Below are 18,196 nucleotides of genomic sequence, written 5' to 3'. Positions count from 1 at the left end.
CAAGCGTCTGCCTTTGACTCAAGGTCATGAGCCCAGGGTCCTTGGTTCGAGCCCCGCATCGGGCTCCCTGCTCGGCGGGAAGCCTGCTTCTCCCTCTCCCATTCCCCCTGCTTGTGTTCCCTCTCTCGCTGTGTCTCTCTCTGTCCAATAAATAAATACAATCTTTAAAAAAACAAAAAGGAGGTTCATAAAACACAGGAAAGAAATGGACACGAGTGGTAAAGGAGATCTAATAAACTCAGGGGATTCCTGAGAGACTGTGATGGGCAGAAAGCTTCCCCGGTTCTGGCAGCCTTCCAGCCCCTGCCACATGCCCTTGCTGCCCAGAATAATTAACAAAGCAGAAAAAGAACAGTGTATCCAAACAAGAAAACAGTGGGCTTTTTATGATGTCAGACATTTTACTGATTGAATATCCCTCTAGAAAAATGTGCAAAGGGAATAAACCTGCAATTTAGAACAGAAAATACACACTGTAGTACTCAATGTAGGACAATAGAAGGGGATTTTTAAAGATGAAATAAAAAAAGACGTTTCCAAATGATTTTAAGTGCCAAATTTTTGAATCAGAAAACCAGGTTTTGAACATCAGATCTACCACATATACAATGTTGGAACTTGGGAGAGACAATCAATCCATTCCAAATGGGACTATCCTCACTCAGAGAGTGGGGACAGCAGTACCCATCCTCCTAGGGTGGATACAGCATTGGCCACCACATGTAGGAAGCTTATAGCACTGTTCCTTCCTGTGAGTAAATGAGTTATTTTCACCATTGAACAGATTTGGGAGCGTTTTCTCTGCGTTTCACAAATGCCTCCATCGTTTACACACTTTTTGGTCATGAAGTATTACAAAGTAAAGCTAGTTAGCTTACCCCTTGTTGCATATGAAACACACTTTTCCATGTGAATACTCAGTGTGAGAGAAGGTTCTGAGAAATGTGCATCTCAGGAACTGCTGTCGCAAGGGAATAGTTACCTGCATGGGTCTGGGTCTTTCAATAAATACAGAATATGTTCAAAACCCACCACACCCTAAACAGTTCACCACCCATGCTTCAAGCCAAATACTCTGATTTCCTGCTCCCCTTAGCTGCAAAACTCCTCGGATGTGTTCTAATTCCACTGGAACCATTTTAGGTCCCCCATTCCTTCCCCTGTGTCATCCAACTGGACTTCCATTCCCACCATGTATCATCAACGATGCCTGTATTGCTGGGTCCTACGGACACTTCTCTTTAACACACCATGTAAATTAATTATAAATGAGTGTACCTAGTCTCAGGTGACCTCAGGTCAAAGTTCTCAGCTTCCATTCTCTCTGCTCCTTTCCTGAAATACCTGCTGAGCTCTCAGGCTCACCTGGTTGGGGTCTCTAAGATGAAAGTCTCCATGTGGAGGTCTGAATTCCTCCCCGGATGGTTGATGCTGGAGACCGCAGCTCTGTTCCCAGACAGGACAGCAGGAAGCAGAGAGGCATGGGTCCCCCAGCCAGACTTAGGAACCCAGAAATAACAACCATGTTGTGGCCAGTCCAAGGTTTCCCATGCTGAAGCTCTGCAGCAGAGGAGATATTTACAGCTCTGTGTCTGCTCATTAGGCACTGTTTCCATTGTTACTCCCACCTCAGAGCACTCCATTCCCAGTGGGCAACTGGTCTGGACAGAAAGGCAACTTTTCCTGCTGATACTTGGTTCCTGGGAGGCCAGATTAGAAGTCAAGTGAATCCATTTTTTTTTTTAATCCTCTTTCTCATGAATTTACCTGCCTTCCAGAGTTCTAACCTCCTTGACTTTACCTTAACTTTGAAATCATACTGAATTTCTTTAGTTGATGGTTTACTTTACCATTTACAGCATTAGGGTAATTTTAGTAAATAAGCCATGTGATCCTCTTCCTGTGTGGTTTGGAGAGAAAAGACTCAGTATTCACCCTAGAGTTGAGATCAATTGTGTTTGATTCTCCAAAGAAGGGCCCCTGAGTTGAAATTAAATATACCTCGGAAAAACACTTTAGTCGGCAGAATAATATCCCCCGAATATTTCCACATCTTAAACTACAAAAGTTTTGGATATGTCTTGTGTCATGGCAAGGGAGAATTTCGGTTGCAAATGGATTAACATTGCTAGTCAGCTGACCCAGGATAAAGTTATTCTGATTATCCAGCTGGGCTCAATAGATGACAAGCATCCTGCAGTTGTGGAAGGGGGAGGAAGCAGTCTTGGAGTCAGAGAGAGATTTCGAGATGCTATTTTGTTGGCTTTGAAGGTAAAGGGAAGGGACATAAACCAGAGAGTACAGGTGGCCCTAAAGCTGAAATAGGCAAGAAAACCTATTCTCCCCAGACCTCCACAATGAACTCTTCTCTGCAGACAGAGTGATGTTAGCTCAGGGGGACCTATTTCAGTCTTCTGACTTCCAGAACTATCAGAAAATAAATTGATTTGTTTTAAGGGAGCAACATGGTCATTTCTTGCTCATCATCCTTGCCATCAGCTCTGACTCCCACCTCCATACTCCCATGTTCTTCTTTCTCTCCAACCTGTCCTTTGTAGACATCTGTTTCACCTCTACCACCATCCCTAAGATTCTGGTCAACATCCAGACTCACAGCAAAGCCATAACATATGAAGGATGCCTCAGCCAGATTTTTGTTTTTAAAGATTTTATTTATTTATTTGAGAGAGAGAATGAGAGACAGAGAGCATGAGAGGGAAGAGGGTGAGAGGGAGAAACAGACTCTCCGCCGAGCAGGGAGCCCGACGTGGTACTCGATCCCGGAACTCCAGGATCATGACCCAAGCCGAAGGCAGTCGCTTAACCAACTGAGCCACCCAGGCACCCCAGATATTTTTTTTTTATTGTGTTTGGATGCCTGGACAATTTAAAGCCTATGATCACTTTGTGGCCATCGGTCAACCCCTGTACTACTTGGTCATCATGAACCTCCAGCTCTGTGGGCCGCTGACCTTGGAGTCCTGGTGAATCAGTGTCATGGGCTCCCTGCTTGAGACCCTGACCCTTTTGAGGCTGTCCTTCTGCACAAACATGGAAATCCCACACTTTTTTGGGGGATCTTCTCAAAGACCTGAAGCTGTCCTGTTCTTACACCCTCATAAGTAACATAGTGGTGTATTCTGCAATTGGGCATCTAGCCATGATTCCTTTCCATGGAATACTTTCTTCTTACTATCAAATTGATTCTTCCATACCCAGCATTTCCTCAGCTGCGGGCAAGTACAAAGCCTTTTCCACATGTGGGTCTCCTTGTTCTATGGCACAGGCCTTGGGGTCGACCTCAGTTCTGCAGCAACTTCATCCACTAGGACGAGTCTGGTGGCCTTGGTGATGTACAACATCATTTTCACCCCCATGCTGAATCCCTTCATCTACAGTTTGAGGAACAGGGACATGAAGGGAGCCCTGAGCAGACTCCTTGGCAGGGTGGTGCCTCTCATTGTCAGGCCCATTACAGGACTCTCCTGAGTAGCTGGGCCCACAATATGGAGGCCCAGAGATCCCGGCTTCCTTCATCCAATATTTTTATTTTTTCCCCAGGTATACACATTTTAAAGCAGTTCTCTCCTTGGGTCTTCCTTGTCTTCTCTCCTTTCCTTCAGATTATATCTTGGGTTCCCCTTTCCTCTTTATAACCAGTCATTTACACTTGATGTATTTTCTTGGTATTACACCCTGGTATTTTCTTGGTAATCTTCGGTAATGGTTTGGATTTCTTAAAACAATAGGGCTAGCCTATGACCCCGCAATTGCACTCCTGGTATTTACCCCAAAGACAGAGATGTACTGAAAAGAAGGGGCATATGCACCCGAATGTTCATAGCAGCAATGTCCACAATAGCCAAACTGTGGAAAGAGCTTAGATGCCCTTCAACAGATGAATGGATAAAGAAGATGTGGTCCATATATACAATGGAATATTACTCAGCCATCAGAAAGGATGAATATCCAACATTTACATTAACATCAAATGTCTGGCTGAGGCATCCTTCATATGTTATGGCTTTGCTGTGAGTCTGGATGTTCAGCAGAATCTTGGGGACTTCTCCCAGGGATGAATGTGAGAGTGTGGGATGAGCGCCCAGTTTTTCAGGATGCTGCCAATGACACCCACTTCATTCCCAACCCAAGCAGAAAACTGTCCCAGAGGCAGAGTAATCCTGGACTCACTTCCTATCCTAACAGACCTTTTATGGTGTCCTCATGAGCTTAGGAAATGTGGAACTTAAATGGTCACAATTGTCTTCGTGGATGGAGCACCCGCTCTGTGCCAGGGAATTTTCTGTGAGCTCTAAAATATTACTAAGTTCTCTGACCAAATCCTTCGATGGAATTTCTCCATTTTATGGACAGGAAACAAAGACTTTACATGTTCAATTTCTGTCACAAGGGAAAAGAGACACTTGTTAACTTGTTTGAGCACCAAAAGTCAGACCTGAGGTGGATGGGGTATTCTGGGAGAAGAAGAACACAACTAACCCTGACACTGGACCACAGCCTTGACCTCAAATGTGTCTACACACCAAGATGAATGGGAGCTAGATACAAATGCAGACTGTCTCAGCCACCCTAAAAGTAGCAGTTCCCACACTATGACAGTCAAAAATTTCTCCAGATAATTTCAAGTGTCCTCTGGAGGCAAAAATCATCCCTGGTTGAGAACCCTTGGCCTATCTGGTTGCATTCCAATCAAAGTACATTATAATGACCCAGATCATAATTCTGGGTTGATCACTCGACCCTTCCAAGTACATTTCTGCAAATGTGGAATGAGGCTTATCACTTTATGTTCCTCATAGAATGGCTTTTGCACAAAATAAATGAGAGAATTCATATAAGAGTCTGAGTTCAGCCCATGATACCTTAAATGGTCTAAGTAGATTTCTTATAATATCAAATGTTTTAAAAGCTAAAGACTAAATATCAACTTTTAACCTGTATGAAACATACAAAGTTCCTAATTGATTTGTGAAAAGAATTATGAATCCAAGGATTGTTGTACCCGTGGTTTTATAGGAAAGGAACAGACTTTTACTTGTTGGAGTAGGAAGAACAATTTTCTGGAGCTATGAGGAGTTGTGCTCCCACCACAAGTCAATGTTTTGGAGACCCAAAGAATATGGTCAAAGCAGGTTCCTCAGTCTTAGTTTTGGAAAAAAACATTCACTCAGGCCTGTGGAAAGTTTCAGTGTTAGAGTTCTGGAAGCCAGGAGAGTTCAGGGAGGAGTAACAAACAGTGGATTCACCTGAATTTTATCTGGTCTCTTGGGAACCGAGAATCTACAGGGAAGAATTTCATTCAGTCCAGATAAGTTCCCATGGGGTGATGTACTCAGGGGTTGGAGTAATAACGGGAAATGTGTCGAATGAGCAGGTACAGGGAACAGATACAGCAAACATAAGGAGCTATAAATATCTCCTCTGCTGTAGGCTCTGAGCACGTTCAACCGTTTCAAGCTGGAGGAGACATGGTTTTTGCTTTTGGATTCCTAAGTCTGACTGTGGGACCCATGCTTCACTACTTCTTGCCATCCTGTCTGGGAACAGAGCTTCAGTCTCCACCATGAAACATCCAGGAAGGAGTTCGGACCCCCACATGGAGACCTTCCTCTCAGAGACCGCATCCCGGTGAGTCTCAGAGCTCAGCAGGTATTTCAGGAAAGGTTCAGAGGGAATGAAAGCTGAGAGCTTTTACCTGAGGTCACCTGGAAGCCTAACCAGCTGAGCCCAGGGCCAAGAGACCATTGTGTTTGTTGGTGGGTGAGCTCATTCATTTCTAGTCAATTTATTTATATGTAAAAAAAAGAAATGTCTGTTGAACTTACACGAAAATGATTTGCTATGCACCCTGACTACGTAGGATGCACTCTAATATTTCCTATTGTGCCTTATTTATTCTATTCTATTTTATTCTTACAAACCACAACCTGACCCACAAATGGTCCCAAGCTCAGAATATGGAAAATATTCCTCTCCCACATCCTCCCTTCCTGTTGCTAGTAACTCCCTACTTCTGTTCTCTCTCTCATCACTGGCAACTTCTGTGAGCACAGATTCTCTCATTCCTTTATGCAATATGTATTTATTCCTACTGTTCCTATCCAAACTGTGTCTGGGGGTAGAGGGCAGGGGTATTTATAACATGCCCCATGCACTCACATTCTAGCAGGAAAACGGACATAGAATTAAATAAAAATTACACCCTGATAACCCCTATATCTAAATTATTGCAAGAGAAAGTGTCCTTTTTTTTGAGGGAATGTTACAAAAGCCCAGCAAAACAAAAACTGGTTAGTGATGGAGATGAGTCCTTGGAGTCTGAAAGAGGAGATGGGATTGTGAAGATGGAGAGGAGGTGAATGATCCTAAACAGACCAGTGAGTGACTCCAAGCAGAGGGCAGCTGTGTATGGAGGCTCTGAGCCTTGGAGATTGGGGCTTCAGGTGAAGCTACAACTCAAGTTCAGTGTTTGTGACATCGATGTGGGCAAGACAGTGTGAGTGGGAAGCTGGAGGGTCAGTCAGGGGAGGCAAGCCAAGTGTTGGGAGCTACAGAATTTGGGGTTCAGTCTCCAGCAGGGAGTCACCAGGAAGGTGTTAAGGTGCGGAGTTGGACAGTAACTTAACTGCAATACAGAAAGATCTCTCTGGGTAAATGTGAGTACTCGCTAGAGGGCGCCACCCTGTGGTAGGTGGAGAGCCAACAAGGAGCTGAAAGAAGGCTGTGGAATTGGGGACCCAGAGGTGGGGAAGCAATCCGAGAAAACTCAGCCAAATCTCATCACCAATGATCAGCACTCGTTATCAACAGGAGGGACTATGTTAAGCTCTTTCCATATATTCACTAAATCTGTCAGCCACCTGAGGAGGTTGGACATCTCTAGCCCTACTAGTTAGGGGAGGATATTAACATTTGGAACAGTCTGGTTGTGCTCCAAGTTCAAATAGGAAATATGAGTAGATCCAAAATTCAAAACCTGAGTTTCTAATTAGAAGTTTTGCATTTTATGTCATTTAGAAAAGTTCTTTAAGCAAATCATCTTTTAAAATCCCCCACTTCTGTTGTACTGTGTGTAGTTCCTTTTGTGAATTGTGGGTGTCTTCCCTTTGCTTGTTATTCCAGGGCAACGTTCAATCAGTAAGATGTCTTGATAACCGTAAAGACATCCCTACTTTTTTCTTTTGGATACATTTTCCTTTGCTTCTTTATTAGTCTGGGCATCAAGGTGCTTCAACTGGGGTTGGAATATTGCCAGAACCAGGACATTTACTGCTCCTCACCATTTCTACGGGCCCCCTGAGCTTATTAGATCTTTCTCCCCACATTTCTTCCTCAAAATTTTGGGAATGATTTTTTTACGTTTCTTTAAATACTGGATACAAAATGAACATATTAAATTGGAGACTCATGATCACATGCTCATTGGAGACTTAACTATTGGAATTTGGATGAAGTTTTACATTTTTAGGGGAAAGACAATGCAATGTTGTCAGCTTACCTCATAGTATTGTTTGCCTAGTTATTGTGGTTGGGGTTGAGAACATCCTGGTAGTGCCATGGTCCCAGGAGGCCATAGTGTGTGTGTGTATGTGTCCTTGTGTGGGTAACATCAGAATTTCTCAAGGCAGGGGTTCTGGAACCCATTGCTCTTATGTGTGACCCTTAAAATACCGGTGCCAGATTATTACCTAATATATGAAAATAAGAAGGGAGACCATTTCCATGCAATAATTCCATGGAAACAAAATTGATCCTGTTTGAGGTACACCATGTGAAGGAGGGAGTTCCTTGTGTAATGAAGTTTCATCACTACCAGGGAGGCCACCCCATTCTTCAAAGTTCTCAGCCACCACTTCTCATCACTCTCTCACTTGATCATTCCCCTCTACGTACTGGCTTTCTTTTGAGCCTCCTTGATCTTTTATTTTTTAATTTTTTGGTTTTTCTTTTTATATAAATTCAATTAGCCAAAATATAGTACATCAGTAGTTCAGATGTAGTGTTCACAAATTCATCAGGTGCATATACAACCCAATGCTCATCACATCACGTGCCCTCCTTAATGCACATCACCCAGTTACTCCATTCCCCCACCCAGCTCTCCTTCAGAAACCTTCAGTTAGTTTCCCAGATTAAAGAGTCTCTCATGGTTTGTCTCCCTCTCTGACTTCTTCCCATTCAGTTTTCCCTCCCTTTCTTTATAATCCTCTGCACTATTTCTTATATTCCACATGAGTGAAACCATATGATAATTGTCTTTCTCTGGTTGACTTTTTTCACTTAGCTTATTGCCCTCCAATTCCATCCACGTGGATGTAAATGGTAGGTATGAATGGACATCACGGCTCTTTCCACAGGTTGGCTATTCTGGACTTTGCTGCTGCGAACATTGGGGTGCATGTGCCCCTTCATTTCACTATATTTGTATTGTTGTGATAAATACCAAGTAGTGCAATTACTGGGTCATAGTGTAGCTCTACTTTTAACTTCTTAAGGAACCTCCATACTGTTTTTCCAGAGTGGCTGTACCAGCTTGCATTCCCACCAACAGTGTAAGAGGGTTCCCTTTTCTCCATATCCTCGCCAATGTTTGTTGTTCCCTGTCTTGTTAATTTTAGCCATTCTAACTGGTGTAAGGTGGTATCGCAATCATGTTTTGATTTATATTTCCCTGATGAAAAGTGATGTTGAGCATTTTTTATGTGTCTCTTTGCCATTTGTATGTCTTCTTTAGAGAAATGTCTGTTCATGTCTTCTGCCCATTTCTTGATTGGATCATTTGTTCTTTGGGTGTTGAGTTTAAGAAGTTCTTTATAGATTTGGGATATTAGCCCTTTATCTGATATGTCATTTGCAGATATCTTCTCCCATTCTGTCAGTTGTCTTTTGGTTTTGTTGACTGTTTCTTTGGCTGTGCAAAAGATTTCTATCTTGATGAAGTCTCAATAGTTCATTTTTGCCCTTGCTTCCCAGCCTTTGACAGTGTTTCTAGGAAGAAGTTGCTGCAGCTGAGGTCGAAGAGGTGGCTGCCTGTGTTTTCCTCTAGGATTTTGATGGACTCTTGTCTCACATTTAGGTCTTTCAACCGTTTTGAGTTTATTTTTGTGTGTGGTATAAGGAAATGGTCCAGTTTCATTCTTCTGCATGTGGCTGTCCAATTTTCCCAACACCATTTGTTGAAGAGACTGTCTTTTTGCCATTGGACATTCTTTCCTGCTTTGTCAAAGATGAGTTGACCATAGAGTTGAGGGTCCATTTCTGGGCTGTCTCTTCTGTTCCATTGACCTATGTGTCTGTTTTTGTGCCAGTACCATGCTGTCTTGATGATCACAGCTTTCTAATAGAGCTTGATGTCAGGCATCGTGATGCCCGCAGGTTTGGTTTTCTTTTTCAACATTCCCCTGGTGATTCATGGTCTTTCTTTTTCCATACAAATTTTTGGATTGTTTGTTCCAGCTCCATGAAAAATGTTGATGGTATTTTGATAAGGATGGCATTGAATGTGTAGATTGCTCTGGGTAGCATGACCATTTTAAGAATATTTATTCTTCCAATCCATGAGCATGGAATGTTTTTCCATCTCTTTGTGTCTTTCTCAATTTCTTTCATAAGTGTTCTGTACTTTCTACAGTATAGATCATTTACCTCTTAGGTCGGGTTTATTCCTAGGTATCTTATCGTTTTTAGTGCAATTGTAAATGAGATCGATATCTTAATTTCCCTTTCTTCAATTTCATTCTTAGTGTATAGAAAAGCAACTGATTTCTGTGTATTAATTTTGTATCCTGCCATGTTGCTGAGTTGTTGTATGAGTTCTCGCAATTTGGGGGTGGAGTCTTTTGGGTTTTCCACATAAAGTATCATGTCATCTGCAAAGAGTGAGAGTTTGACTTCTTTGCTAGTTCAGATACCTTTTATTTCTTCGATTGCTGGGGCTAGGACTTCTAGTAATGTGAACAATAGTGGTGAGAGTGGGCATCCCTGTTGTCTTCCTGTCTTTAGGGGAAAAGCTCTCAGTTTTTCCCCATTGAGAATGATATTCACTGTGGTCTTTTCGTAGATGGCTTTTATGATATTGAGGTATGTTACCTCTAACCTACATTTGGAGAGTTTTAATCAAGAAAAGATGTTGTATTTTGTCAAATGCTTTTTCTGCATCAGTTGAGAGGATCATATGATTCCTGGCCTTTCTTTTATTAATGTGGTATGGCACTGAATAATTTGCCGATGTTGAACCACCCTTGCAGTCCAGGAATAAATTCCAGTTGGTCTTGGTGAATAATCCTTTTAATGTTCTGTTGGATCCTATTGACTAGTATCTTGGTGAGAAGTTTTGCCTCCATGTTCATCACCGTCCCACCCCTCCCTGGGATTGGTAGAGGGTCCCCACATGCCAGTCCTCTGCAGGGTCCGGAGTTGGAGAGCAGTCTCCCAGTTGGCCCCAGCTCACAGTTTATGACAAACCCAGCTGAGACCCCTCCTGGGCTTGCTGACTGTAACCAGTTTCCCCACTCTAATGCTTGGGAACTGTACCAGCTCAGGCACCCCCACTAATTCTGTGACTCTGGGAATCCTGAGACCACACAGTCCCACTTAGAATTCTGCCCATTTCTACCTGAGCACCTTTCAGGCAGGGACGTCTCTCACTGGAGCAGATTTCTAAGGGTTCCGATTTGGCCCTCTAGGGCTATATCACTTTCTGGTAGCTGGCTTAGAGAGGCTCCCTTCCCCCACTGTTTATCTTCTGATATCTCCCCTCAGATTCACTTCTCCGTACCTCCTACCTTGCAGAAAGTGGTCGCTTTTCTGCTCGTAGAGTTCCAGATATTCTTTTCTCACATCTTAGGTTGAATTCATGGGTGTTCAGAATGATTTGATACTTATCTAGCTAAATTCAAGGGACCAGATGAAACGAGGTCCCCTACTCTTCCACTCTCTTGCCTCCTCGTAGCTTAAGCCTTGATTTTTTAAAACAATAAACGAACAAACGAAAAAGCAGAATGCTGAAGGGGAGTGGGAGATACAGGCTTCCAGTTAAGAAATGAATGAGTCACAGGAATAAAAGGCAGAGCCTAGGGAATATAGTCAGCGATATCATAATAGCATCGTGTGGTGACAGATGGAAGCTCCACACGGTGCAATGTTTAAACGTGTTGAGTCACTGTGTTGTACACCCAAATTTAATGTAACATAGTGTGTCGACCACACTCAAGTTTTAAAAATTAATAAAAAAAGCCCAAATCTTTTCTTTTTTTTAAAAAGCTCATTTTATTTTATTTTTTTAAAGATTTTATTTATTTATTTGAGAGAGAGAATGAGATAGAGAGAGCATGAGAGAGGGGAGGGTCAGAGGGAGAAGCAGACTCACTGCTGAGCAGGGAGCCCGATGCGGGACTCGATCCCGGGACTCCAGGATCATGACCTGAGCCGAAGGCAGTCGCTTAACCAACTGAGCCACCCAGGTGCGCACCCCAAGTCTTTTCTTAAGGCCTTCGCAATGTTTGTTCCATCTGTTTGGCACACATTTCCCTGGATAACCTTGTGTTTCCTGCTGTTTCCCCCTTGGAGCCTCTGTGTAAATGTGTGCCTGTGTACCTGAGCAACCAGAAAAAAATAACACCTCCGTGCACTCTTTCCTTTCTACTGGCTTTTTCTTCATAGCACTTGTCACCTTCTGATATTCTATCTGATCCTTTCTTTGCTTATCTTCTCCATCCTTGAACTGTGCAGACTTGTTTCTTGACACCTACAGTCTTTGCCTGGAGGTTAGTCAGTACTCAAGTTTATTCCTTAAACATGTGACAGAATTTCTCATTGAACGTATAGAACACAGGAGTACTTAGTGAACAGGCCATGTGTGGGATTTGCATTTCTATTCAGAGCTGGCATGAGGGGGGCCATCCCCACAGGGGACAAGTTTCATACAAAAACTATGTATATTCACTTTTTTAAAATTATTATTCATTTGAGATACAGAGATACAGAGAGAAGAGAGAGCATGAGCAGGGGAGAGGCAGAGGGAGAGGAAGAAGCAGGCTCCCTGCTCATCAGGGAGCCCGTTGCGGGACTTGATCCCAGGACTCTGGGATCATGACCTGAGCCGAAGGCAGACGCTCAACCGTCTGAGCCACCCAGGCGCCCCTGTATATTCACAGTTGAATGTAAAATAGAAATTGTATACTTTCAATGATATTTATACTGTTAATTATTGAAAAAATTAGTCATGTTATTTTTTGTTCCCTGGTAGTCCCCTCGACCACATAGAACCAAGAAATGATACAGGAATTTCAGAGTTTCTTCGTCTGGGATTTTCAGAGAAACCAGAATTGCAGCCAGTCCTATTTGGGCTTTTCCTCTCCATGTACCTGATCACTGTGTTTGGGAACCTGCTCATCATCCTGGCCGTCAGCTCAGACTCCCACCTCCACACCCCCATGTACTTCTTCCTGGACAACCTGTCCTTTGTAGATATCTGCTTCACCTCCACCACCATCCCCAAGATGCTGTGGAACAATCAGACTCAGAGCAGAGTTATAACCTGTGAAGCCTGCATCACTCAAATATACTTATTTCCACTCTTTGCAGGATTGGATGCCTTTCTCCTGGCTGTGATGGCCTATGACCAATTCGTGGCCATCTGTCACCCCCTGCACTAAATGGTCATCACGAACCCCCAGCTCTGTGGACTGCTGGTTTTGGCGTCCTGGATCATGAGTGCCCTGAATTCCTTATTACAAAGCTTAATGGTGTCATGGCTGTCCTTCTGTATATTGGTGGAAATCTCCCACTTTTTCTGTGAAATCAATCAGGTGGTCTGACTTGCCTGTTCGGACACCTTTCTTAATGACATTGTGATGTATTTTGCAACTATGCTGCTGGCTGGCGGTCCCCTCACTGGGATCCTTTACTCTTACTCTAAGATAGTTTCTTCCATACTTGGGATCTCATCAGCTCAGGGCAAGTATAAAGTATTTTCCACCTGTGCATCTCACCTCTCCATTGTCTCCTTATTTTATTGTACAAGCCTAGGAGTGTACCTTAGCTCTGCTGCCCCCCAGAGCTCCCACTCAGGTGCAGTAGCCTCGGTGATGTACATGGTGGTAGCGCCCATGCTGAACCCCTTCATCTACAGCCTGAGGAACAGAGACATAAAGAGAGCTCTCAAAAGAATGTTTTGTGTTCCAGTGATGTAAGTGTCCATCATCTTGGGCTGAAGAAATGCCCATGATTGCAGGGCTTACAGCCTTATAACCAGGAACTCCTATTCTTTCTATCAGACTAGGGAAGTAGAATCTGCACCTTATATTTATTTCCTGGACTTTCCATTTGTTTGAATTCAATTTCTCCACACATTTAAGTAACTCGCTTATTAATCCTCTGTCTGATGTACGGACAGTATTCCACTTTGTCTATTTTCATGTGTTCCAATGTTTTCCCCAAACTTGGATCACAAGTGCCTGGAAATTTCTGTATCTTACTTGGGGCAAGTTGGATTTCCTCAAACTAATTTCATTTCAAATGACTTATACCATGCCAAGTAAATTTTCCCTAGATTTCCTAAAAGAACACACGTGAGTTTTATTTTTCATATGGAAGATACCACACTTGGCCACTAAGCCCTTTGCGTGACGTTATCGTAGAGGAGAATACAAAACCAGTTTTCACCTTGAGTCTGTCAGTATTTTTACGTCTCTAACTTTACTCCTCTTCCTGATAATGTGGACTATAACCTTGTTCTGTTTAAATCTCAGGCTCCTGACAGGGATGCTCAGACTAGGAAAGCCCGGGCACTCCCCTGCACCCCTGTGCCTGTGGACATTCCCACAGATGCTTCCCTGACCAGAGGCTCTGCTGTGGCTGCACCTACCCTTGGGTTCTCATTGTGATTGCAAGACATGCCTCAGCGATACCCATCAGAGAACTCTAACACAGGGCCTGGAGGACGGAGGCAGAAAGTGCCGAGGGTCAGAGATTCAAAACAAGAGAGAGAAAGCCCAGAACCGGGGGCCCTGCCTTTATTGGGGGTCCATGAGCAGAGTGGCTAGGGGTTCCAAGTTCACTCTTTATTGACCAGTTTAAAACATAAGGGTGAAATTCTGGCAGGGAAAGGGAAAGCAGGGTCACTACTCGTTCAGTATCGAGGTTGCCCCGATCTTTCTGAAGAGGTACTTCACAGCTGGGCACAGCCTGAGTGCTTAATCTGGTAATTGTGTCCTATCCCTAACAATATGTTTATTCAGCATGGTTGTCCTTGAAATGCATACTTCAGAAATAAAAAACCTAATGTCAGTCACTTTCTCTACAAACATGTTACTGTGCTTTAAAAATAGTCTCCTTGTTTTATTCTATTATTCACCTAGGTGTCTAGAATGCTGACCACAACCACCGGCAAGCACTGACTAGCAAACCTATATGTCCCAGTGGAGTCTACATAGAAAGAAAATTTGAATAAATAGATTGACCTGATATATTCTTAATGTCAGAGATGACCACAAATATGTGGATGCATTTTCTTTGGGCAAATACCCAGTAGTGTGATACCTGGGTCACAGGGTAGTTCTATTTTTAATTTTTTAAGGAACCTCCATACTCTTTTCTGAGTGGCTTCTCCAGTTTACATTCCCACCACCAGTGCAAGAGAGTTCCCCTTTCTCCACATCCTCACCAACATCTGTTGTTTCCTGTGTTGTTGATTTTAGCTCTGACTGGTGTGAGGTGACATCTCATTGTGATTTTGATTTGCATTTCCCTAGTGATGAGTGTTGTTGAGCATTTTTTCATGTGTCTGTTGTTCATCTGGATGTCTTCTTTGGAGAAATGTCTGTATATGCCTTCTGGCCATTTTTACATTGAATTATTATTAATTTTTTTGGTGTTAACTTGTATAAGTTCTTTATGTATTTGGGTATTAACCCCTTATTGGATATATCATTTGAAAATATCTTCTCCCATTAAGTAGGTTGTCTTTTTGTTTTGTTGACTGTTTATTTTGCTGTGCAGAAATGTTTTATTTTGATGTAGACTTTTACAATATGGATGGATCTAGAGGGTATAAAGCTAAGTGAAATAAGTCAGTCAGAGAAAGGCAAATACCATATAATTTCATTCATATGTGGAATTTAAGAAACAAAACAATGGGAAAAAAAGAGACAAACGACAAAACAGATTCTTCCGTATAGAGAACAAAGTGGTGGTTGCCAGAGGGGAGGTAGATGAGGGGATGGGTTATTAGGTGATGGGGATTAAGACTACAGACAAAGGACTGATATCCAAGAACTATAAAGAACTTCTCAAACTCAACAAACAAAAAAAACATATAATCAAGGCAATAAATGGGCAGAAAACATGAAAAGACAATTCTCCAAAGAAGACATACAAATGGCTAACAGACACAAGAAAAATGTTCATCATCATTAGCTGTCAGGGACATTCAAATCAAAACCACATTGAGATAGCACCTTACACCAGTTAGAATGGCAAAAAGGGACAGGGCAAGAAACAACAAATGTTGGAGAGGTTGTGGAGAAAGGGGAACCCTCTTACACTGTTGGTGGCAATGCAAGTTGGTACAGCCACTTTGGAAAACAGTGTGGAGGTGCCTCAAAAAACTAAAAATAGAGCTACTGTATGACCCAGCAATTGCACTCCTGGGTATTTACCCCAAAGACACAGATGTAGTGAAAAGAAGGGCCACATGCACCCCAATGTTCATAGCAGCAATGGCCACAATAGCCAAACTGTGGAAAGAGCCGAGATGCCCTTCAAGAGATGAATGGATAAAGAAGATGTGGTCCATATATACAATGGAATATTACTTAACCATCAGAAAGGATGAGTACCCAACTTTTGCATCAACATGGATGGGACTAGAGGAGATTATGCTAAGTGAAATAAGGCAAGCAGAGAAACTCAATTATCATATGGTTTCACTTATTTGTGGAACATAAAGAATAACATGGAGAACATTAGGAGAAGGAAGGGAAAAATGAAGGGGGGGAAATCAGAAGGGGAGATGAACCATGAGAGACTATGGACTCCAAGAAACAGACTGAGGGTTTTAGAGGGGAAGGGGGCGGGGGGATGGGTTAGCCCAGTGATGGGTATTAAGGAGGGCATGTATTGCATGGAGCACTGGGTGTTATACACAACCAATGAATTATGGAACACTACATCAAAAACTAATAATGTACTGTATGGTGACATAACATAATTTTTAAAAAGCACATGCTGTGAAAAAACAAAGAAATTGAAAAGATGATTGTTTTGTATATACAGATACATGATAGACAATAGATGTAACAGATAAATTGATACATGATAGGGGCCGGAACAAGATGGCGGAGGAGTAGGAGACCTGGATTTCGTCTGGTCCCAGGAATTCAGCTGGATAGGAATCAAAGCATTCTGAATACCTACGGACTCAACAGGAGATCGAAGAAAAGAATAGCAACAACTCTCTGAACAGAAAAGTGACCACTTTCTGGAAGGTAGGACGTGCGGAGAAGTGAATCCGAGGTGATATCCGGGAGAATAGACGGCAGGGGAGGGGGCCTCCATCGGCCGCTTCTGGCAAGTGGTAGAGCCCTGGAACACAAAATCGGAACTTTTAGAAGTCGGCTCTGCTGAGGGACGTCGCTCCAGTGGCTAAGCGGGGGGTGGAACCCTCGTGGGACAGTGTGGTCTCAGGACCCTCGGGGTCACAGAAAGACTGGGGGTGCCTGAGTGCAGCAGAGCTCCCGGGTATCAGAGTGGGGAAGCAGGCTGCAGAGATGGAGTCTAGGCGCGGGCTCTCAGCTTGGGGTTGCCATAAACTGTGATCGGCGACACAGTCGGGCCACTGCTCTTCCAGCAGGGACCCAACAAGCGGCAGATCCGGGGAGACTCACCTTCCTCCCCCAGGAGGAGTGGTGTGGGAGCACACCGCAGGGATCTGCTGGGTTTGGAGACTCCACATTGAGTGGGGTGCCAGAGATAGAAACACTCAGTCACAGGCTGGGTGAGCATGGAGTGCGGCCAGAGACTGGGGAGATGATGGGAGTGACTGCTTTTCTCTGGGGGCGCACTGAGGATTGGGGCTCCGAGTTCTCGGCTCCTCCGGGGCGGAGATTGGGAGGCCACCATCTTCACTCTCGTCCTCCAAATCTGTACCGAGAGCTTGCAGGGAACAAAAGCACCCAAGAGCAAACCCCGAGCAGATTGCTTAGCCCAGACTGACAAGGGCGGGCAATTCAGCCTCTGGCAAAGACATTTGGGAACCACAGCAACAGGCCCCTCCCCTAGAAGATCAGCACGAACAGCCAGCCAAGACCAAGTTTACCCATCAGTGAGAATGGGAGAACTCTAACCCTAGGGGAATACTGCACATAGAATTCATGGCTTTTTTACCATGATTCATTAGTCTTTCAAAGTTAATTTTTTAACTGTTTTTTTTTTTAATTTTTCTTTTTCTCGTTTTCAACCAACATCTTATCAATCCCTTTTTAAAAAAACCATTTTTATTTTTCATTTTTAGAGTCATATATTCTATCCCTTCATAGTAGTTACCCTTACTTTTGGCATATATATATATATAAGTTGTTCTCTCTTTAAAATTTTGAGATACAGTTTCTTCTAACAGATCAAAATATACCCTAAATTAGTAGTGTATGGCTTTGTTCTAGTCTCCTGTCTGATCACATTCTCTCCCTTTTTTTTCTTTTTTTTTCAAAAATCTTCTTCTTTCTTTTTTCAAACAACTTCTTATCTTATGAATTCCTTTTATAAAATCTTTTATATTTTCATCTTTACAGTCATCTTCCATCCCTTCATTGTATCAACCCTTATTTTGTACATATATAAGTCTTTCTTCCTTGAAAATTTTAGGAGGCACTTTCTTCTAACAGACCAAAAAACACCCAAAATCTAGTGTGTGGCACTGATCTATGCACTAGCCTGATCATTTATGATCATATTCTGTTTTTTTTTTGTTTTATTCTGCTTTTGTTTGCTTTTATCTTTTTCTTTTTCTTTTTTCTTCTCTTTCTTTTTTTTTTCTTTCCCTTTATTTTCCCCTGGTTTCAGGTCTTTTCTGATTTGTTTAGAGTATATTTGCTGGGGACGTTGTTAACCTGTTAGCATTTTGTTCTCATTCATCCATTCTCCTCTGGACAAAAAGAGAGACGAAAAAAATCAGCTC

General features: G+C 42.9%; 2 pseudogenes; both read left to right on the top strand.

Moving 5' to 3' along the window:
- Window positions 1-1,395: 1,395 nt before the first annotated feature.
- Window positions 1,396-3,489, top strand: LOC113916094 (annotated as a pseudogene).
- Window positions 3,490-8,266: 4,777 nt separating this feature from the next.
- On the top strand, window positions 8,267-13,214 carry LOC113917261 (annotated as a pseudogene).
- The last annotated feature ends 4,982 nt before the right edge of the window (window positions 13,215-18,196 follow it).

Source organism: Zalophus californianus, chromosome 1 (genome assembly GCF_009762305.2).
Source record: "Zalophus californianus isolate mZalCal1 chromosome 1, mZalCal1.pri.v2, whole genome shotgun sequence".
In the NCBI taxonomy this organism is placed as follows: Eukaryota; Metazoa; Chordata; class Mammalia; order Carnivora; family Otariidae; genus Zalophus; species Zalophus californianus.
The sequence above is the reverse complement of the archived record's forward strand: the minus strand, read 5'-3'. Positions and strand labels throughout refer to the sequence as shown.